The sequence below is a fragment of the Podarcis bocagei genome (genome assembly GCF_964188305.1).
Source record: "Podarcis bocagei genome assembly, chromosome: 12".
NCBI classification, from domain to species: Eukaryota; Metazoa; Chordata; class Lepidosauria; order Squamata; family Lacertidae; genus Podarcis; species Podarcis bocagei.
In genome coordinates this window covers 37,761,882-37,785,174 of record NC_138137.1, presented here as the reverse complement: position 1 = coordinate 37,785,174, position 23,293 = coordinate 37,761,882, and the positions used below count along the sequence as shown (strand labels likewise).

At 40.6% G+C, this 23,293-nt stretch overlaps 1 long non-coding RNA gene across 2 annotated transcripts in view; it reads left to right on the top strand.

Annotated features, from left to right (window-relative positions):
* The window catches only part of LOC308569418, a 93,118-nt gene that overhangs the window by 9,015 nt on the left and 60,810 nt on the right, over window positions 1–23,293 (top strand). For both annotated transcript variants that reach the window (XR_014000706.1, XR_014000707.1), the window contains exon 3: window positions 20,506–20,584. This is a non-coding gene — a long non-coding RNA (uncharacterized lncRNA). The remainder of the gene's footprint in view (window positions 1–20,505; window positions 20,585–23,293) is intronic.

The following is a 23,293-nucleotide window of genomic DNA, read 5'->3' as shown; positions in this document are numbered from 1 at the left end:
TAACTTCTGACATTATATCAGGGATAGGAACCTGTTGCTTTCCAGATGTTGGTGGACTCCAGTTCCTATCATCCCTGACTCTTCCTCATGCTGGCTGAGGATAATGGGAGCTGGAGTCCAATAATATCAGGAGGGCCACAGGTTCCCCACCCTGGAATATATACTTTGAAATTTATCTATTCTGACCAAAGAGAACAGCCACCCAAACTTTTGCATATTTTGGCAGTGATTCTCACGTACCTGGGAATAAGCCCCACTTAGCACCATGGGACTTACTTCTGTGCAGACATGTACAGAATTGCACTGCTATTCCCAAGTTATTCCCAAGTAAGTGTCCACAAGAAGGGATGAGACCATGTTTTTTTGAAAAACAACAACAACAACCTAGAGGTGCCACATTTTAGTGGTAAGCACATGTTATGCATGCAGAAGATCAGCCCTTGGCATCTTCACTTATAAAAGGGATCAGGTCGGTTATGGCACAGATCTTCATCTGAGACCTTGGAGAGCCACTGCCAGTTAAAGCAGCCAGTACTGGGCTAGATGCAATACTACCGGTGCTGCAGTCCAAATCTTTATTTCAAACAAAAGCGGAGACTGAGCTTTTTGCAAGAGTCTACTCGGGTGGCGCTACAGAGCCTAGGACTTGCCGATCAGAAGGTTGGAGGTTCGAATCCCTGCGACGGGGTGAGCTCCCCTTGCCTGGTCCCTGCTCCTGCCAATCTAGCAGTTTGAAAGCACGTCAAAGTGCAAGTAGATAAATAGGTACCGCTCCGGCGGGAAGGTAAACAGTGTTTCCGTGCGCTGCTCTGGTTCACCAGAAGCGGCTTAGTCATGCTGGCCACGTGACCCGGAAGCTGTACGCTGGCTCCCTCAGCCAATAAAGCGAGATGAGCGCCGCAACCCCAGAGTTGGCCACGACTGGACCTAATGGTCAGGGGTCCCTTTTCCTTTACCTTTACTCGCGAGTACAAAATAAGACTTTGCCAACACTTTAAAATTAAAATGTTATAAAAACAACAATATAAATCAATCAACCATCAGAAAAGTGGGGGAGGAAAACCAGATGAGGCAAATCAGATAGCAAAGGGGCCCAACATGCATGGAAATCAGCTGTGTGCCACATGTCAAACACCCTGAGATCTTTGGACGAAGGGCAGTATATAAATTTAATTAACAACAACAACATTTGGCCCATGGGCATAGGCTCCCCATATGTGATCTAGATATGATTGGGGAATGGAATAAGGAAAAGTTTAAAATCAATAATGCTAGTTTTATCTGACAAAATGTATATGTTTCTGGCAGTATTGTTTGTCTCATGCCTAGTGAGGTAGCAGTCACCTTACCCAAGGAGAAAAGTTGTTGTGCTTGTAAGGACTGGAATTGTATTAAATTTAATAGGTCCTGATTGCCAAAACTTAACGCTCTAGCCTGTGTGCAGCACCTACGCTGTGCTAAGGAATCTGGAAGTGCCCGGTAGCACTGTACATATTTCCTTTAATATATAATCCCATTTGGCACTCCACTTAATTTTCAAAATTTATAAACATCGTGAACTGTAGAACTTGCATTTGTCTAAGTGTATTTACAGAAAAACTGTTTCATTGCATAACAAGTGGAGGGGGTGGAAGCACCCAAAACAAATCCTATTCCAAAACAGTTTGCACTCACAACAACAGAACTGTGCAACTTGAGAAGGAGGTACTGCAAATGCATTATATGCATATGGTAATCTGATTTCTTAAGATTGGGGGTGCTAACCTGAAAAAACATTAACAGTCATTACACAGCAGGGGCCATGGACCAACTTAATGAGTGCCGTGACAACAAACTTGTTTATACTTCCCAGCAAAAGAACAGCTAGCTTCCAAATCTGTCACAGCAAAAAACATCAGTCTTCAGGAGGCAAGTATGGCTTTCAGCTTGTGTGAACATATGAACCTCTCTTATAGTTAGTCAGACTATTGGTCCATTTAGTCCCAGTACAGTGCACTTGGACTAGCTCTTCAAGTCATGGGAAGGAGCTAGAGCTATTACTTGAGATCCTTTTAGCTGAAGAATGCAGGGAGTCTTGTGTATGCAGTGCAGGTGCACTACTACTGATGTATAGCCTCTTCCCACCAATCGCCTCTACTAAATTGCTGCCCCCTGATGAGCTGAATCGATATTCTACACACCAATGCTTTTCAAATTGTTTACTAGGAACCCTGCAGTTCCTCGGCTTATCAGGGATTCCTCAGTGGAAAAGTCAGCAATTCCCAGAAAAATGACTTGCTCACTCCTACTATTGTTTGTCCTTCCCTCCAATATGCAGTCATAGGAGAACGGTAATGAACTCTCAGTTTGCACAAAGTGAGACCAAAGAGACCATGTAAGAGCATTTACATGCGGGTGCCTCTCTCATTATTTAATCATCATCATCAACAACAATAACAATAATAGTTACTTATTACTTATACCCCACCCATCTGACTAGGTTGCCCCAGCCACTCTGTGTGGCTTCCAGCATAATAAAAGCACAGCAAAATCTAAAATATTAAAAACTTCCCAAAACAGGGCTTCCTTCAGTTGTCTTTGTAAAGTTGTGTAGTTGTTTTATCTGTTTGACGTCTGATGGGAGGGGGTTCCACAGGGCAGGCGCCACTACTGAGAAGACCCTCCGCCTGGTTCCCTGTGACTTCACTTCTTGAAGTGAGGGAACCACCTTGGCAACCTCTCTCTGCCCAGGCCCAATGATTCCTCTTAGATGGACCATCAACACCTTTTGTCTTGCTAATGACTTTTCTCTTCAGTAGCCTGGCCAGGCTGGTTTGCATAAGCCAGTCCAGGGATTCCTTGTCTGGTTCTGCAGCTTGTATTTCTCTCTTCATATCCCAAATAATCAAAAATGTACCATTTATTAATTTTGGGGGTTTAGGAGGGTTCCAATCCCCAACCCATAGTATTTTCACCACCTTTCTGAAACTTTACGGCTGAGCTTGCCTATCAGCAAGGATGCCCCGAGCCAGGAAGCATGTCATATTGTCATAGTGAGCCTGCAAAGAACAAGGGTACGGTACCCTTGGAAGGCTGCAATTCAGCTGGGTCTTAAGAAAACATGTGGGAGTTGTAGCCATGCAGTAGGGGTGATGATGTCAGTACATTAATCTTCCCATCAGGTTTCTCATTTTGGAAGAAAATTGTTCCTTTATAAATGTTTGCAATAGAATGAATACAGTTTTCAAATGCATTATTCATTTACCGTCAAGTTTTTAAGTATCCCACCAAGAAAATATTAAGGTTTAAATTTTTAAACTGCAATTCCGAAATACGGTTGTTTTGCAATGCAACTTATGATATATATCCTTCAATGCTGTTATTGACTGGAGTGATGAAAAGAAATGCCAAATCCTTTGCAGATACACCAATAAAGGGCTGTAAAACTTTCATTTTAACTCCCCCCCCCCATAAAAATAGTTTGCAAATCACTTTCAGTATTAGAACTCCTTAAAGTATTAAGAGATTTGGGCCATGAAAACAGCTTTAATTGCTTGTATCCATGTGAAAACAAGGCAATTAAAGTCTATTATGTAAATACGATACTGTTTTAAAATGCTGATGACAAAATCACAATTAAGTAGGATGGGGAATTAGAGCATCTTGTTTTGATTACACAAGCCATGAGCTTTAATTTTGACACTCTGACAGGCATATAATGTAAACATTATATTTTAGTTTTCACTGATCAGCTACCTAGATCCATTGTAGACACTGAGGGTAGCTTTAATCTAACCACACAGTTCTGCTTGCTGATCTAATGGCGGCGATTACCTCTCCATGAAATTCATATACAACATCACACTCACTATATGCATAGGAGGTTCATATTGGTATAATGATGCTCCACTGGGGCACTGTAGATACATGGAATGGCATTAATGACTGATGACTGTCCATTTCCAAATGAGATCAAAGTAATGGAGCTGAACACTAGCTCTACTCATACAGTTGTTGTCACCTCCATAAGCAATTATGATTGTGCAAGCAGGAGAGAAGGGATGAATCTTAGCCCATCCCTGTCACCATTCCTGCAGCTCACTATATGCTGGAGGCTGAACTTCTGCAGCAGGGAGATTTCCAGGAGAGCCGTGATCTCTAAGCTCTATGTGGGTCCTACACTACCTCTACTGGTCTAGACTCTACTGGCCTCTGAATACCAGTTGCCAGGAATCACATGTGTGCTGTTGCACTGAGGTCCTGCTTTCAGGCTTCCCATGGGCATCCGGATGGCTACTGTGAGATCAGGATGCTGGACTATACAGGCCATTGACCTAATCCAGCAGGCTTTTCCTATGTTCTTAAATTCTCAAGAAGAAAAGACTTCCCATTACAAAACCGAGGAGCTGCAGGAATGGCAATAGGTGTGGGATGTTAGCATCCAAAATGTGTATGTAAAGAGTTGTAGAACTCTGAGATGCCATAAGCCTGAGGCAGTTATGGCTTTGGGTACAGCCGTGACAGCAAGTAGTACATACATGTATTACTGTATTTTAATATTTGGTTGGAAGCCGCCCAGAGTGGCTGGGGAAGCCCAGCCAGATGGGCAGGATATAAATAAATTATTATTATTATTATTATTATTATTATTATTATTATTATTATTATACAGTTTAACCATTAGAGCAGCAGGTATGTTGCATTGTGCTGCTGTCTGCCTCAGAGTTAGTTAGTCTGTAACAGCTTAATCTATGGAAGATGTTTTAGCAACTGAAGTATCACCTACTTACATTGTATATTTAATCTGCAACTGCAAGTACAGTAGGTAAAAGTTCTTTGTTATTTAAACTTTAAAAGAAAGTGTCTTGGGTAGTTTATATGGGGGGTGGGCAACAGAACTAATTGAAGTACAAACAACCCAGGGCTGTCTTTCACATGCTCTGAAATGGAAACTAAAATTTAATTCCCACAGTAGGGACATGGCAGCGGGGCAAGTGATCTTTGCTGCCCCCTTCATGCAATGGGAATTACAAGAGGATCAGAGGCATGAAAGAGTAACTGGATAGGGTTGCTATCAACTGTTTATGCTTGTTTTGCAATCAGGGTGGCCAACAAAATACTGTATCCCAGACTTAAATGTGTTTCCCAACATCTGCGTTTCACGCCTGCACAGGTGAAAACAATTATTTGCACCGGCCGTTAGCTTCAGCTTATTCATCATTTTTGTAGGGTTTTGGAAGGCAATCATTTTTGTGTGATGGTTTATTTAGATACTGCTGCTTTAGTCTTATTTGTGTGTTAGTGGTGCGATCTGTAATTATGACTTTTAAAAAAAAGGTTTTATGATTCTTTTATTTTTATTAGTGTGCAGCCTTCCAATGATTTTGATTAGGTGGGAAATAAATGTGTGGTGTATTGGTCAGAGTGTAGGACCAGCAGCTGGGAAACCAGGGTTCAAATCTGCACTTGGTCAGGGAGTTCACTGGGTGACTTTGGGCCAGTGACTGGCTCTCAGCCTAACCTACCTCTCAGGGTTGTTGTGGGGATTAAATGGGGGGGGGGGAGAATCATATGCCACCTGGAGCTCCTTGGAGGAAAGACAGGATAAGAATGCTATAAATAAACAAACAGAAAAACTCATCATTACCATCATGAATTGTCTAATGCAGGCATAAGGCAAACTTGGCCCTCCAGACGTTTTGGGACTACAACTCCCATCACCCCTTGCTAACAGGGCCAGTGGTCAGGATGATGGGAGCTGTAGTCCCAAAACATCTGGAGGGCCGAGTTTGCCTATGCCTATATAATGGTTGTTAATAAATGGGTGTCCTTTGAGGGCAAATGGGATGGGATTGGAGTATCTTGGAAGAAGACTGAATACCTTGTGATTCAGCCAATTTTGTAATCATATTTAATCTGAACAACAAGCAAGAATTTAATGAGAGGATTTATTATCAGAATGGCATGTTCTATCTATTGCATTCATTTGGAACTTGATGCATTTTCATCCATTGTTAGTAATTATCTAGTTGGTGCCTTGGGATTTCTCATTGGCTTAATATTAAATTGTTGGTATTTGGATCGGTCAGGGCAACCACTTGCTCTCTAGACCCTTGCCACAAGCTTTATCCAAACAAGCTGGGTATCTACTGGATTCAATCTAACTTGCTCATCCTGGTGGATCTTGGGTTTGGATTGCTCCCTAAGTCAACCACCAATTTCTAAGCCATCAGCACCCATGTGTTAACAGTTAAATCTACAATAGCAAAATGCATCCTAATTGATTTGATGCCCATTAAAAATTTATTTCAGAAAATAAAGCACCAGAAAATATAATAAATAAATGATCAGTCATCCATCAAGGACAAGGAAAAAAATCACATGTAACATGAATTATTTAAAACTGAAATCATTCTTCTCATACTATGGAAATATCTTAATACCAATTAGTAGAGGGGGAGTAAGGTGATGTTTCGGGAGCACATAGAGAAAGACCACTGAAATGAAATTTCTATGTAATAAAAATGTTAGAATATCATCACTCAGCCTCCATTGGATTTATAGTGCCTCATCCTCATAATCCTGCATTTGCTTTTTTTTACTTTTATTTGTAAACTTTCAGTTATACACTCATATCATTTTGCATTCTTATTCTTATACTTTGGGTTACATACACTTCAGGTTACACACTCTGCTAACCCAGAAATAGTGCTTCAGGTTAAGAACTTTGCTTCAGGATAAGAACAGAAATCGGGCTCTGGTTTTTTGTACATCTTAATTAGCTGCATATACAAAAATACCTTCACCTTATTTTCCACCTTCCTACATCCTTTGTATTGTGAACTGCTGGTGAAGAGGTAACCCCTACCTGGAATTTATATTTAAGATCATTTTTTTAAAAAAAATATTCCCCTAAATACTCCCACTCACTCTTCGTCTGTTTATTGTCTATATTTCTTATTTTAGATGTCATACTTGCAAGCTTAACATATTTGATTAGTTTATTTAACTATTGTTCTTTCCCTGGAATCTCTCTTTGTTTCCAGTATCTTGTGTATGCTATCCTTGCAGCTGTTGTTGCATACAAGAATAAATTATGGGCTTTTTTTGGTAACTCGTTTCCAATTATGCCAAGAAGGAATGATTCTGGTCTCTTGGGAAATGTAAATTAAAATATTTTTTCTAACTTGTTATACACCATTTCCCAAAAATCCTTTGCCCGATTACATTTCCACCATAAATGTACCCTCAGCTTCTAGACATTTCCAACAGATTTTTGAGTCTTTTCTGTACATTTCGGCCAATTTAACCGGTGTCAAATAACATCAGTATTGCATTTTTAGCATATTTTCTCTTATTTGATACTAAGCAGAGAAGTTCATTGCTTGGTTCCATGGTATGGGAGTGAAGAAGAACGGACACTGAGAAGGGGAAACATTATTTAAAACAAAGGCAAAAAATTGAGTAAAGTGGAGATGGAGAAAACCGAAAAGAAAAATGTGCTTTTAAACAATGGCAGAGTTCCGAGTAAAGTGCCTTCATACTATGCAATATTTGAGAACTCTGAATGCTTTATCCCTCTTGAATGTGGTGGATGAGGAATGGAAGGAGGAGAATTTCTGAGTATAATCACAAAGACATGAAGACTCTGAAGTGGGAAAAGTGGCTGTTTTAAACAATGGAGGAGACTTGAGATACTGAGAGGGGGAAAGTCACCATTTTAAACAACAGCAGAAGTTTGAATAAAGTAGAGCTGAAGGAATACTAAGACGATAACAGTGGTGATTCTAAACAATGGCAAAGGTTTGAATAGAGTGAGCAGGAGAGAGGGTGGGGAGTGGGTGTTTAAAACAAGGTTTAAGTAGAGTGAGAATGGAGTTTGGAAAGGGTCTGTTGTTTAGCTTTTTGACGTAGGTTTCTCTGTTGTATTCATCTCTGCTATTTCTCTTTATTAAAACTGGATTGTTTGTTTTCTTAAATAAACAAGCCCTCAGTGTCTCTCCAGTAAGTACATGGAGCTTCTCCATGCCATTTCTCGCACATCATCCTCATGTCCACCATTTCTGTTAGTAGCCATGGGGATAGAATGTTTGAATATCACCTGTACACATACAAGTTAAGACATGGAGGTGAAAACTGTGTGGTTGATTTACTGTAATGTAGCTGCAATGCCAACGGAATACTGCTTGAAATCTATATCATGATGGGAAATTCAAGCTGCCCAAATTGTGTTTTTTGGACAGGATATAAATGATTCACAAAAATTAGTAAACTTTCAAAACAAGAAACACAAGAAGCTATTTAAATGTTTTGAAAAGTTGGGTCCAGATGGAAGGAACACTGGAAAAAGAAGTGAAAAGATATCTATCTGTGTGATATGAGGGCATGAGGACCAAGAGTGTTCCTAATGGTGTTGCCTGCAATGCAACAGCTACACCTAGCAGAGAAACTAGAATCTACATACAACACAAACAGTATACAGGCTTTCATGGGATGAAGCAATCTCTCGAGAAATTAAAAATCAAAGTATTGCCATCAGCCATTCATTTTGGTCTATCAGCATCCCAGCAAGACCCAATACCAAGTGAAAAATGAATTAACCAGAATGGGGAAAATGTGCGTTGACTACTAGACAGATGAGCCCACTGATTGGTGTGTAGAAATGATTGTTGTACTCAAACCCCAATCCTTATTTAATGCTCTTAAGCATTAAAACATTTGTATAGAAAGACATAGGTTTTTAGCAAGCAATCAAACCTTAGCTTAATTATCTGGAGTCAATACATTTTTTAAGCTCGATATTACAACAGCTGGCTGTGGGGCAAATCCTGCTTGCAAAAATAAAACAAATAGAAATATAGGCCACTGACCACTTTCCTCACTCACCTTTGAATTTACCATTTCAGATGTCTCCCTTTTAGCCTACCTGGGTACTTCAAAAAGAGAATTTATCAGATTGTGTCAGGGTCCATTGGCTTCCTTTGGTTTTATTCATGGCAAAAATATAACATAACATGATAAGAGATTACATACATTTTGAAAACATTTAAGACAGCCTTGTGCAAACCTCATATGGTTTCCCAAACGGTTTTTCTATCTTATATAGAAAGCAACAGATTTCCAGAGAAGCCCAAATCTAAGGCTGATTCCCCTTCCAAGGAGTAATTTGGTCTCTGAAACCTACATCAGCATGACCTTTACATTGTTTTGTTCATTGTTTATCAAGAAAGTTGGCACAGAGAAAGGGAAATATTGAACGATCAGAGCTCTGGTCATTCCTGCTTCTCAGAAAACTAGAGAAAGAGAGAACTAGAAAGTGGAAGTGGAAGTTAAAGAAAGGAAGAGCTCCCTGTGTGCAGATCCTGAGAAATTTGCTTTATAATGGATTTCTTTAATTGCATAGCATCATCAGCGTTCATAGCCCAAGTTGTGGCCATTTTAAATCCCAGATGGGTGTCATTTTCGTTCATTCATACACACACACACACACACACACACACACACACACACACACACACCCTTTAGTATTATGCACACTGGGGCGGGGACTCTGTAGCTGGGCACACAATGGGTTTATTTAATTGCATAGCACCATTAGTGTTCCTAGCTGTTTGCAGAGTATCAGAGGAGAGATCTCTGCACCAAAGAGCTTAACAGTTAAAATGTGATATTGGGGGAAGTACATATGAAAGTGAGGGAAACTGAGGCTGGGTAAACAGAGAAAGACCATATGGTTACTTCTGTTGCAAGTACTTAGCACACTTCAAGACTGTCCGGACTATTTTGCACTTGGGATTCAGTTATATAACAGCACATTCAATTAAAGTGGATTTGGAGCTTGTGAGCAACAAACCCCACTGCCAAAACAGGCTTATAGCAGTAAGGAATGTAATAGAGAAATACACTAGAAAGTGTGAAATAACAATTGCTTGGTGTAACAACTAATAATTTCCCCACAAACTTTGTAAGAACAAATCAAATGCTCAATAAACAGGTTGTCCAGCAGCGACCCTGTACTTAGTTATCACCTAAGGCTGCACTCCAAATACTGCTTACCTGGACATAAGCCCCACTGAATTCAATATAGACATGACTTCAGTTGCAGTAGGCTATGGAGACTACTGGCTGAACCGAAGTCATGATGAAAAGATGGCTTTTGAGGAGGGATTATTTTAAGGAAGAGTGATAGTATTGCACAGCTCTTCTGGTCTCAAGCAAATGGGACATGTTTCTACTTTAAAATAGTTGCAGTATATTTCCTTCTTTTCTGCTGAAAAGGGTTTGAAAGTCCCTGTGGCCTAATTTCTTAAGCAGCTGGCTGCTTGAGCAAAATATGATAGTTTAAAAGCCCTACTCCAGCTGTTAAAGAAGCCCCAGTAGCCAATAATCCTCTTCATATTTTATGCTGATTTTTAAAATCAACTATTGCATAATGTTCCCTGTGCAAAGCAGTGGTTTTATTTTTGTCTTGCTTCCTTTAGGCTAATTTGATTTCCATCTCACTTATCCATTCTCCCTGCCCCTACGGTTCAATTAGTGTAATATACAGTGGTGCCTCGCAAGACGAAATTAATCCGTTCCGCGAGTCTCTTCGTCTTGCAGTTTTTTCGTCTTGCGAAGCATGGCTATTAGCGGCTTAGCGACTTAGTGGCTATTAGCGGCTTAGCAGCTTTAAGAAAAAGGAAGCAAACTCGCAAGAACTCGCAAGACGTTTCATCTTGCGAAGCAAGCCCATAGGAAAATTCATCTTGCGGAACGACTCAAAAAACGGAAAACTCTTTCGTCTTGCGCGTTTTTCGTCTTGCGAGGCATTCGTCTTGCGAGGTACCACTGTAAGTTGGAAAGGTACTTCAAAGATCATGAATGGCCATGTACTGAAACAAGGAGCACAAGCTCCATTGAGGTGAATGTTAGTTGAGTTATAAACTGATTGTATGTATTTGTCATGGCCTTTGGCTAGTACAATAAATTGATTGATTGATTGATTGATTGATTGATTGAATGATACAATTTTAAATAAATAAATAAATAAAGGCATTGCTGGAGGGGAGGTATTTGCCTGGCACCAAAATGACAACAAAGTAGGCACTAGTTGAGCCTCTTTGGGAAGGACATATGATAACCAGGGTGCCACTACTGAAAAGGCCCTTTCACCCTTAACTACCTACTGCACTTCACCTGGCAGGGGCACTCAGAGAAGGGGGTCTGAAGATCTCAAGACCCTTTAGGTATCCTGATCCCAAGTTGTAAATGACATTCAATTAGAGCTAAAATAGACGTCAGTGGAGATGATTATATGTTTGTATGCAAAACATACGATCTTCCACTCAGATACAGCTATTTGGACTCCGTTATATATCTGGTCAGCATTTTATGTAACTGTATTTTGACAACTACATATATGCAGACATGCAAGTCTCCTTCTTGATGCTTCCACTTTGTACACATAGTACACTTTAGTTTTGACAAGTCTTTGAGGTTAATTTATTTATGTATTCACAAATGTTTGTCTTTATATGGTTCGATGCATCCCAATTTTGAAGCTTCACTTTTGATGATATAACATTCTAGAAGAGCTGCATAGCACTATGTGAAGCACTGAAAGAAGATATAAAAAACAAGGCAAAGATCAAGGAGAAATGACTTTCTAAAAAGAGCTCAAATCTGAAAAGGAAACAGAATGACTGTGATACTCAAAAGCAAGAACAGCTGCAATTAAATCATGCAGTCCACATCTGTAAGAAGAAGAAAGTGTTCAATTCTTGGATCAAAAAGCCAGAACAGTGGTCCTGAAAGAGAAATTACATCTTACCACACATTAAAAATTGTGTTTTATTTGGAGATTTTCCCCACGTGTGTCCACATTGCCACTAGTGTACATTTTCAGCAGGAAAAAGTAGCACCGCAAGATGCTGTTCTCCTGAGACTGTACTTCAGAATACAAGAGGGAGATGATTTGTTTCCATATACAAAAAATAATAATCCAAACCATACGTGCATGGAAAATTAGCATATCAGGAAAAAGTCTGTTTGAAGTCTTCTAACACTGTGACTTTCCATGGGGCAAGAGGGTTTTGCAGAGGATAAAATATCCCGTCATGTTGTTAACTACCTCAGCTCTGAAGTGGCACAGTTCTCAATGTGTATTTTAATTTAATTTAATTTGACTGACAGATTGGCCCCACATTCATAAGTCAAATATACTTTTATTCACAACTCTAATATTAAATGCATCAATATCTCAAGATCTAGAAGTGTAAAGTGGCTTAAGGTGTGATATGGATTTGTGCGCCACTTGTTGACATTTTTCACGTTTGATTTGCTTGCTAATATTCCATCTTTCCTGTTCTCAGTCTCATCCCTCAGTTCTTCTTTTATTAGCTCACTGCTGACTTAACGCCTTTCTCAGCTGATCTTGTGCTTAATGAAAGTTTATGAATCCATGACTGCATCACAGCAGAGGTCAAAATCACACAATTCCACGGTCATATAACTAACTAAAACTTAGCAAGGTAATCAGTACAGGTATCACTTCCACAAGTGAAATCTGCAACCAGGGAGGTCACATCATAGATAGTCAGAAAAAGAAGAAAGGGTTTTCAATCTAGTTCTGGCTCATATGAAGGGGAGTGGGTTTAACTAGTAAAGATAATTAAATGGTCGGTCTGTGAGCACTTGGAAAAGGATATTGTGATTACTAAGACCAGCTTGGGTTTCTCAAAAACAATCCATGCTGAATGATTCTCTCTCTCTCTCTCTCTCTCTCTCTCTCTCTCTCTCTCTCGACCATGTTTCAAGCTTGGTGGATCGGGAGAATCCTGTGGATGTACTGTATATTGAGTTCAGTAAGAATTTTGACAAAGTCCCCCATCATATTCTTATGGAGAAGCTGGTAAAATGTGGGCTAGATGAGGTAACTGTTAAGTGGATATTGACAAGCTGGATCGTGTACAGTGGAGGGTGACTAGGAAACCAATATTTATGTGGAACAGTCAAGGGAGTTGGGTATGTTTAGGGCTCCAGGCTTGGAGTGTCTTATTTCTTGAACTGGAATGGCTCTCATTAGTGAGTAGATCTGACTCCACTCCAGTGGGAAACATATTGCCCTATTCCAGTGGTGGGGAACCTGTGGCATTCCTGGTGTTTTTGAGTCCCAGTCAGCGTAACCAACAGTAAGGGTTGACATGAGCTCCTCCACTGCTGCACTCTTTACACATGACAGACAGATCTTGGATGGCATATTGATTGGGATTCATAGGCATGTCAGTGGGATTTTTTTACTTTCTTTTTTAAAGAGCAGATTCCCATGCCATCTACCAGGGGTAAACAACATGGTGTCATCCAGATGCTATTGTACTACATTGCCATCAAACCCAGCCAGAAAGACCAATGATCAAGAATAATGGGAATTGTAGTCTGACAACATCTGAAGGGCGTGTCTTATTTCTAGAAGTCCCCTCAGGTGGTTTGACATGTGGCACCGTGGGCTCCTGTTCAAGAAATGCCAACCCTTCAGTATGTGGAACAAGTAATGTTTTTTACATCCCAACCATTGGGAAAAATTCAACATGCAGAACAGGGATGGCTAACCTGTAGTTCTCTAGATTACAGCTCCCATAATCACTGGCCATGTTGATGAGAACTGAAGTCCAGCGGGAACTGCAGGGCCACAGGTTCCCAATCCTTGATGTGAAATGTGTCCATAGGTTGTTAGAGGTTGCTATTTGAAAGTTTCAACTATTAATGTCACAGAGTACTCGTGGAGAGAATTAGACAAGGCATGTTGATATCAATATGAAAGGCATTTTTTGTACAAGCAAATCTTTTCCATTTGCAAGAACTTTCCAACCTCTTTCTGTGCAACCATGTAATGAGGGCAAGTTTCATTTCCACCACTCTGCAGAACTAAATGTCTTAAGAATGAAGTAGAATTAAGACAGGAATATCATTATGACAATAAATGTTAAGCTTTAAAGCCTCCCCCCCAACACTACATAAAATATAAATGAATGTGACTTAAATTGGAAAATCATTCACTGTATAATACAAGTACCAAATAGGTTTATATGTGGGAGGTAAATGAGTTGTAAATGAAAGAGCAAGCGCATTGGGAATAAGGCAATGCTTTTCATATTCCATGTTCCAAAAGTCCAAGAAGATCTTTCTTGAACTGTTCTTGTCCTTCACATGAGGAGGAAATATGCTGACTTTACAGAGTACAACCCTGCATGTTTGTTGTTGTTTAGTCGTTTAGTCGTGTCCGACTCTTCGTGACCCCATGGACCAGAGCACGCCAGGCACTTCTGTCCTCCACTGCCTCCCGCAGTTTGATCAAACTCATGCTGGTAGCTTCAAGAACACCATCCAACCATCTCATTCTCTGTCGTCCCCTTCTCCTTGTGCCCTCCATCTTTCCCAACATCAGGGTCTTTTCCAGGGAGTCTTCTCTTCTCATGAGGTGGCCAAAGTATTGGAGCCTCAGCTTCACGATCTGTCCTTCCAGTGAGCGCTCAGGGCTGATTTCCTTCAGAATGGAGAGGTTTGATCTTCTTGCAGTCCATGGGACTCTCAAGAGTCTCCTCCAGCACCATAATTCAAAAGCATCAATTCTTCGGCGATCAACCTTCTTTATGGTCCAGCTCTCACTTCCATACATCACTACTGGGAAAACCATGGCTTTTACTATACGGACCTTTGTTGGCAAGGTGATGTCTCTGCTTTTTAAGATGTTGTCTAGGTTTGCCATCGCCTTTCTCCCAAGGAGCAGGCGTCTTTTAATTTCGTGACTGCTGTCACCATCTGCACTGATCATGGAGCCCAAGAAGGTAAAATCTCTCACTGCCTCCATTTCTTCCCCTTCTATTTGCCAGGAGGTGATGGGCCCAGTGGCCATGATCTTTGTTTTTTTGATGTTGAGCTTCAGACCATATTTTGCGCTCTCCTCTTTCACCCTCATTAAAAGGTTCTTTAATTCCTCTTCACTTTCTGCCATCAAGGTTGTGTCATCTGCATATCTGAGGTTGTTGATATTTCTTCCGGCAATCTTAATTCCGGCTTGGGATTCATCCAGCCCAGCCTTTCGCATGATGAATTCTGCATATAAGTTAAATAAGCAGGGGGACAATATACAGCCTTGCCGTACTCCTTTTCCAATTTTGAACCAATCAGTTGTTCCATATCCAGTTCTAACTGTAGCTTCTTGTCCCACATAGAGATTTCTCAGGAGACAGATGAGGTGATCAGGCACTCCCATTTCTTTAAGAACTTGCCATAGTTTGCTGTGGTCAACACAGTCAAAGGCTTTTGCATAGTCAATGAAGCAGAAGTAGATATCTTTCTGGAACTCTCTAGCTTTCTCCATAATCCAGCGCATGTTTGCAATTTGGTCTCTGGTTCCTCTGCCTCTTCTAAATCCAGCTTGCATTTCTGGGAGTTCTCGGTCCACATACTGCTTGAGCCTTCCTTGTAGAATTTTAAGCATAACCTTGCTAGCGTGTGAAATGAGTGCAATTGTGCGGTAGTTGGAGCATTCTTTGGCACTGCCTTTCTTTGGGATTGGGATGTAGACTGATCTTCTCCAATCCTCTGGCCACTGCTGAGTTTTCCAAACTTGCTGGCATATTGAGTGTAGCACCTTAACAGCATCATCTTTTAAAATTTTAAACAGTTCAGCTGGAATACCATCACTTCCACTGGCCTTGTTATTTGCAGTGCTTTCTAAGGCCCATTTGACTTCACTCTCCAGGATGTCTGGCTCAAGGTCAGCAACCACACTACCTGGGGTGTACGAGACATCCATATCTTTCTGGTATAATTCCTCTGTGTATTCTTGCCACCTCTTCTTGATGTCTTCTGCTTCAGTTAGGTCTTTACCACTTTTGTCCTTTATTATGGTAATCTTTGTACGAAATGTTCCTTTCATATTTCCGATTTTCTTGAACAGATCTCTGGTTCTTCCCATTCTGTTGCTTTCCTCTATTTCTTTGCATTGCTCGTTTAAGAAGGCCTTCTTGTCTCTCCTTGCTATTCTTTGGAAATCTGCATTCAATTTCTTGTATCTTTCATTATCTCCCTCGCATTTTGCTTGCCTTCTCTCCCCCGCTATTTGTAAGGCCTCGTTGGACAGCCACTTTGCTTTCTTGCATTTCTTTTTCATTGGGATGGTTTTAGTTGCTGCCTCCTGTATAATGTTGCGAGCCTCCACCCATAGTTCTTCAGGCACTCTGTCCAGCAAATCTAAATCCTTAAACCTGTTCCTCACTTCCACTGTGTATTCATAAGGGATTTGGTTTAGATTGTATCTTACCTGTCCAGTGGTTTTTCCTACTTTCTTCAGTTTAAGCTTGAATTTTGCTATAAGAAGCTGATGATCTGAGCCACAGTCAGCCCCAGGTCTTGTTTTTGCTGACTGTATAGAGCTTCTCCATCTTTGGCTGCAGAGAATATAATCAATCTGATTTCGATGTTGCCCATCTGGGGATGTCCATGTGTAGAGTCGTCTCTTGTGTTGTTGGAAAAGCGTGTTTGTGATGACCAGCTTGTTCTCTTGGCAGAACTCTATTAGCCTTTGCCTTGCTTCATTTTGAACTCCAAGGCCAAACTTGCCAGTTGTTCCTTTTATCTCTTGATTCCCTACTTTAGCATTCCAATCCCCTATAATGAGCAGAACATCCTTCTTTGGTGTCACTTCTATAAGGTCTTGTAATTCTTCATAGAATTGGTCAATTTCAGTTTCTTCAGCACCAGTAGTTGGTGCATAAACTTGGATTACTGTGATGTTAAAAGGTCTGCCTTGGATTCGTATCGAGATCATTCTATCATTTTTGAGACTGCATCCCAGTACAGCTTTCGCCACTCTTTTGTTGACTATGAGGGCCACTCCATTTCTTTTACGGGTTTCTTGCCCACAGTAGTAGATATGATAGTCATCCGAACTGAATTCGCCCATTCCCGTCCATTTTAGCTCACTGATGCCCAGGATGTCAATATTTATTCTCGCCATCTCATTTTTGACCACATCCAACTTACCCAGGTTCATGGTTCTTACATTCCAGGTTCCTATGCAATATTTTTCTTTACAGCATTGGACTTTCCTTTCGCTTCCATGCATATCCGCAACTGAGCGTCCTTTCGGCTTTGGCCCAGCCGCTTCATCAGCTCTGGATCTACTTGTACTTGTCCTCCGCTCTTCCCCAGTAGCATGTTGGACACCTTCCGACCTGAGGGGCTCATCTTCCAGCGTCATAACTTTTATATGCCTGTTGTCTTTGTCCATGGAGTTTTCTTGGCAGGGATACTGGAGTGGCTTGCCGGTTCCTACTCCAGGTGGATCACGTTTGGTCAAAACTCTCCACTATGACCTGTTCATCTTGGGTGCCCTGCTCGGCATAGTTCATAGCTTCTCTGAGTTCTTCAAGCCCCTTCGCCACGGCAAGGCAGTGATCCATGAAGGGGACCTGCATGTTTACTTAGAAGTAAGTTCCACTGTATTTAGGTTTGGGGGGGGGGGGTATTTCCAAGTACGGTACATCTACATAGGATTGCAATCTTAACCAAAGGGCAGGCATGCAGTTCTTATTATAGATTTCCAAGGGAGAAGATAGCATATGTGTATATATTATTGAATGCTAACATGGTATAAATGAAGGTATGAAGGGTCATATGCTCCACACAGTAGCTTCCCTGGAGTAGGGATGATGGGAAACCTCCAGTCCTATAGATGCTGTTGGACTACAACTCCTTCATAGGGCCATGCTGGCTGGGACTCATGGGAAGTGTAGTTCAACAGCATCTAGATAACTGGAGGTTCCCCACCCCTGCCCTTGAGTCATCTCCTTTTTATCTCAACAAAAATGTCAGTTTCATCTGAATTTATTGCCATGTCTGCTTTGATATGCAACACTGCACAGTATGGAACTTCTTTGCAAGCTCTATAACACCCAACATACATTTATGGAAGCAACAATAACACCAGAAATGGGTGCACAGTGTAGGCTGTTGCAAAAAACATGCAGTAACAGGCACTAGTGAATTAATTTTTTTGCTGTATTGAAGGCATTGAGTTCCTTGCAACTAGGATGGTCCTTGGAGATAATTCAGTGATTTGTGTAGCATGAGTAAGGGTAGCCACCACAAGGGGCTTCATAAGGTCTTATGTTTGCTACCCATGGCATTATGTTATTATATAAATACTGCTCTGTAGGGTTTCTTTTTGCTTTTTTAAACCTCCAAGGTACCAAATGACTTCAAGATGCTAAATGTCTTATTGCCTCTTGAAAAATGAATGAATAAATCAACAAGAAAAATAGTTTCAAAGAGTCCTTTGGCTCTGAAGATAGTTTTAGTTCTATGTATAAAGTTAATATTTCATGGTACTCAGCAGTGATGTTGAAGTAAAACACATTTATCCTTTGGGGAGATCCCTAGCTGATCAGTCACTTGCAGACTAGCCATAAAGCAAGGTCCGTGGATGCCAACGGCAAGCCTGACATTGAGGCAAGATGCTTCTAGGATGGATGGGCATTAAACTTTCATTTAAAAACACCACCACACATATACATATTCCGTTGAGGCATATGGTTCTAAATAGGCCCAGCAACAGCAGCTGGCCAGGTTGGGCCCTGGCTCAGGGCCTTAGAGGTCCAGAGGAAGATGTGAACCAGCCATGCAGTCACTTCCCGCCCTCCTTGCTGAGGCCTCAGACAGCTGTTTTAGTAGTGAATGAGTGGCAGTGGCTGTTTCGAATGGGAGCCAAACTTGGTTCCCATTCACAGTGGCCATCTCTCCCTTTCCATCTTAATTTATCCAAAATGCAATGCCCAGGTCTATAGATCTGTTAAATCTTTTCATAGACCTACAGGCCTAGATGTTGCATTTTGGATTTACCCAAAATTGGTGTGTGCATTTAGGATAAATTAAAGTAGCATGTGGTCACCACAGATGGGAACAGAGTTTGACCCTCATTTAAAAATGGCCCCAGCACTGACCCACTGCTTAAAAAAGCTGCCCAGGGGTTCAGCAAAGCTTGGTGAGTGGTGTTGCTGTAGCCTTGGCAGCAACAGCAGTGGCAGAAAAAGAAAAATACCATGCATTGGGGGTATATGTTAGGGATGCCACCCATTGGCCGTACCCTGAAGTCTGACCCCAGCCCTGATTTTAAGCCATCGCTAGCCCATGCTCTGAATAATTTGTCTAGAGATCTGATAGGCCTGTCTCTGGGCTGGTTCATCATACCTCTGACTATGGGTGCTCCGAATACTAGAAGCAATTCTTAACTTCCCACATGTTTAATAATCGTGTAAATCCCACTCAATTCATGGGAATGGAGAGGATGTTCAGAACTGAGCTGCAGCTAGACTGTTTTCCTTGACTGCTTCTGCCCACCCCATTTCTCCTTCTGATGTCTGCTGTATTTCTTCCTTTGCCCATTTGAATAAATCCATCTCAGAGGTCTCATGCCTTTGCTTTGATGCACCTGTCAACACTGTTTTCTTCCCGAGGGTGTCATAATGCAAATCAGACGGTATTACAGCGTGACTAATGCATGGGTGCATTCCTGAGTGTGCTGCACTCCATTTCTTCCATCACTGCTTATTAGGTGAGCGCTGATAATGTTTTCAGCCTGACACACTTAATGATAAATGGAGCTTTTATTACCATCAGTGGAGGCATGCTTATTTTCAAGGTGCTTCACCTTCATAAATTAATAAGCTTCACTGCAGTTATTATAATAAAAGCGGTGGATATTTCTTTAGCATTTCCTGAATAAAATACACATCTATCTACATGTTCCAAAATACCTCCTCCTCCTCCAGTCCCCATGTTGTTGATTTTCGGAGTCCAGTTCAAAGTTCTGATGTTGAATATACATACTTCCATGGCTCAAGGCTTGAAGGATTTCTACTGCCCAGACCCTGAGATTCCACAAAGGGAGGGAGAAGATTTCCTTTATGGTGTTCTCTGCTGGCACAACCCCATATGTGGACTTCAAAAGGCACCTTAATTAAGAGTACTACAAGGCATGGAACAGGAAACCCATGAATCTCCAAATGAAGAAAACTCACTGCTTATAAAGTTCACTATAAAGAAAGAGTAAAAAAGGACACAGGATTAGCCTCCTGGTGTCATGCCCCAGCTAATGTTGTTATACTTACAAACAACTCAGCGGAAGCCACTGACACAATACTGTACTAGTGTTTCAACCAACTGTTCACAAAGTTGTTTCTTGCAATGGCAATAGCAGGACCAGAAGTTATGGTGATTCCACAGCGCATCCTAGCAAACCTTTCAAAACAAAAATTACAGTAACAGGAAAATAGAAGCAAACCTTTGGGTGGATTTTCTTATGGTAAGTTATCAGAATGACAGTTTGGACTATGTTTACTCCTTATAAAGCCAGCCAGCCAGCCATAAGCTACAACAGAAACAATTAAGAATAATTACAAAAAAATAATATTTACAATAACATGCAATCTTCTTTATTTACCACATTATGAGCAAGTAATAAACTGTTTCGGGCTTTTGCAGGTGCCAAAGCAAATCTTACAAGAAGCCAAGAGGAAGTCAGTTCCGTGCAACTCAGACCAACTGGCTTTCCCCTCAAGAGGTGAGTCTAAACATTTAGTTCTGATCACAGAGAAGACTGGGCAATGTAATTATTAATGTGGTACATCCTCCACAGAGCCACTGCCACAAGAACAGAATCCCAAATCCTAGGATATTACTGTTCTAGCAGATCTATAGGTCTGAGGTGCCAGTTATAATTAATACAGAATTATACTAATAGATGTAAACAAATGAGATAAATAGAGCTTTGGGACGATGAAGCAGTGCCTCCTGTGTTCTACAGGCTGCATTGCCAAAATGGCTGTTTCTATTATCTGCTCTGTCTCCTGCAGATAAATTAGAAGCAAGCAATAATCCACAAATCAATAATATACTAGGCTAGACTGCACTATCTTCAGAAGAAGAGAAGTGCCATGATCATTTTTTCCGACCACAGGATAACCCCCAAAATGATACCGAAAAGGTATGATCATGAAAACTTATAGAGTGGAGAGTTTTTCGAAAGAGCTGCTCATTTATCTTTTGGAAAGGTCTTTAATTCTGATTTTTCATTAGACTGATGCAGTATTTTTCTTTTCTTTTCTTAAAATGGGAGGGGAGAGAGAGAAGGAGAAGTTACAGAATACTCTAGATTTTGGGCTCTTAGCCCTTTGCTTAACAATATTTCAAAGCTTTACAGATCAATTGTATGTGCACAATGCAGAGTTGATAAAGAGAGCATTAATTGTTGCACACTGAACAGGTGGATATGAGCACAACAATGGCAAACCAAGAGGGTGGTAGAATTAAGCAGACATTTTTAAAAGCACTGAGTCTCTATCAATGCAAACATTTTTGCTTAAAGAATATTTACAACATTGTTATTTTCCCTTCATGAGCAAAGAATTCAAGCATGAATTATGGCCAACTTTGAAGGGCAACTTTGTATCCCATCTTCCAAGTGCTGGTACAAAAAGTCAGACTCACAAGCAAAAGGAAGACTCTAAATGCCACCATAAAAAACCCAAATAGATTTTCAACAGCAAGTCAAACTGAGATAGTGGAAGTAATTAAGAGTGTCTGCAGAGTAAGCAATTTGCCTGGGAGGAAATAACATCCGCTACATATTATTTGCATACAATATGGGGAAGATGCTAATTTCTTTGTAAGCAGTCATGTTTTCAGCTTTGGTATACTGTCAGACACTAAATGATATAGACGTATATGAATGCTGACCCAGCAGATATTAAAGTATTCATTTACTAAAGTAAGGTAGAAGTTGGGATAAAGGTGGGTTGTAGTCCTTCTTTTATTATTTTCCTGCTGAATTAAAGCCACCCCATGAGTCCATGACAGAGAAGGCGACTCAGATTCAGATCTTTCATACTGAAGCCCAGCAGTCATTCTTTTCTGAATCACATTGGTTCTCATTGGTACTTCATGGCTACCAAGTACATTGCATACATCCCAATTTTCCCAAGAGACTAATTCCAGGGGTAGCATTTTACAGTCAAGGGGAGCAAACCAACACCTAGGCTCACAAACAAACAACCTACTCTTGATGCATCCCAAAGCTCATTCTTGCCAGCAAGCTGCAAAACTTGTACTTGATATTTCCTCTTCACTGGTTGCATTTATAAGTTCCGAACTGTTTCTCTCCAGCCCGAAAACACACATTTGCAAGTACTGTAAGTGGGGTGTGCCCAGTAGCTAGCAGCTGCTAGCCATCAAAACCCATCCATTCAAGCAACCATCTAGCCATCAATGCAAGTGGAAAGAATATCATCAGACATAAGCCATGCAAAAACTTAGCAAAAATGTCATTTTGCCTATCCAAACAGGATGCCTACAATAATATTTTCAGGCCAACATTTGCTTTCTCATTGTTCTGTGAGTCCCAAAATGAAACTATACATATTTAAATGACCTAGCAATCCATAATACAACGTATTCTTATCAATTAATAATGTCACAGACTCTTGAGCTCAGCAGCAACTTCATAAAGCACTTCTCTGCCATGCACAAATAGACACACACACACAAGAGAGAGAGAGAGAGAGAGAGAGAGAGAGAGAGAGAGAGAGAGAGAGACAAAAGGAGGGTAGCAAGGGCTTTTTACTCAAAAGTACACTGAAGCTTGAATTTTGCACATTGAATTTGAGAAGCCTTGTCAAAACTGAGATTGGATTCCCTCGTTGTAGACACCCTTTGTCTAGAATCAAACGAGATAATAAACTAAGATAGATGAAATATATTGTCTGCATAAAGAGCCTTCATCTTTAAATAAAAGAACCATAATTTTCTCAACACCTAGCTAAATGATGCATTAAACTATTTAAAAATATACACATTTAGTAATATTAATACCACAAGTTAAATTATAGCTGTATTTATGCTTGGTGATACCCATGAAACATACGGTATTTAAGCCTAAATTACTACCTGCATTTCCTTTGCTGAGTACTGTATTCTTTAAAAAAAAAAACAACCCGCAAACACCCATATTATCAGTACTCTCATGCATACATGCATTATTTTATTTATATTTTATTTTATTTATATTTCACTGTTCAAACCATGCTCAAGGCAGCGTACAGCATGAAAATATGATACATAACTACCACATAAAACAAGTAGTCATGTTGTTGTTGTTTAGTCGTTTAGTCGTGTCCGACTCTTTGTGACCCCATGGACCAGAGCACGCCAGGCACTCCTGTCTTCCACTGCCTCCCGCAGTTTGATCAAACTCATGCTGGTAGCTTCAAGAACA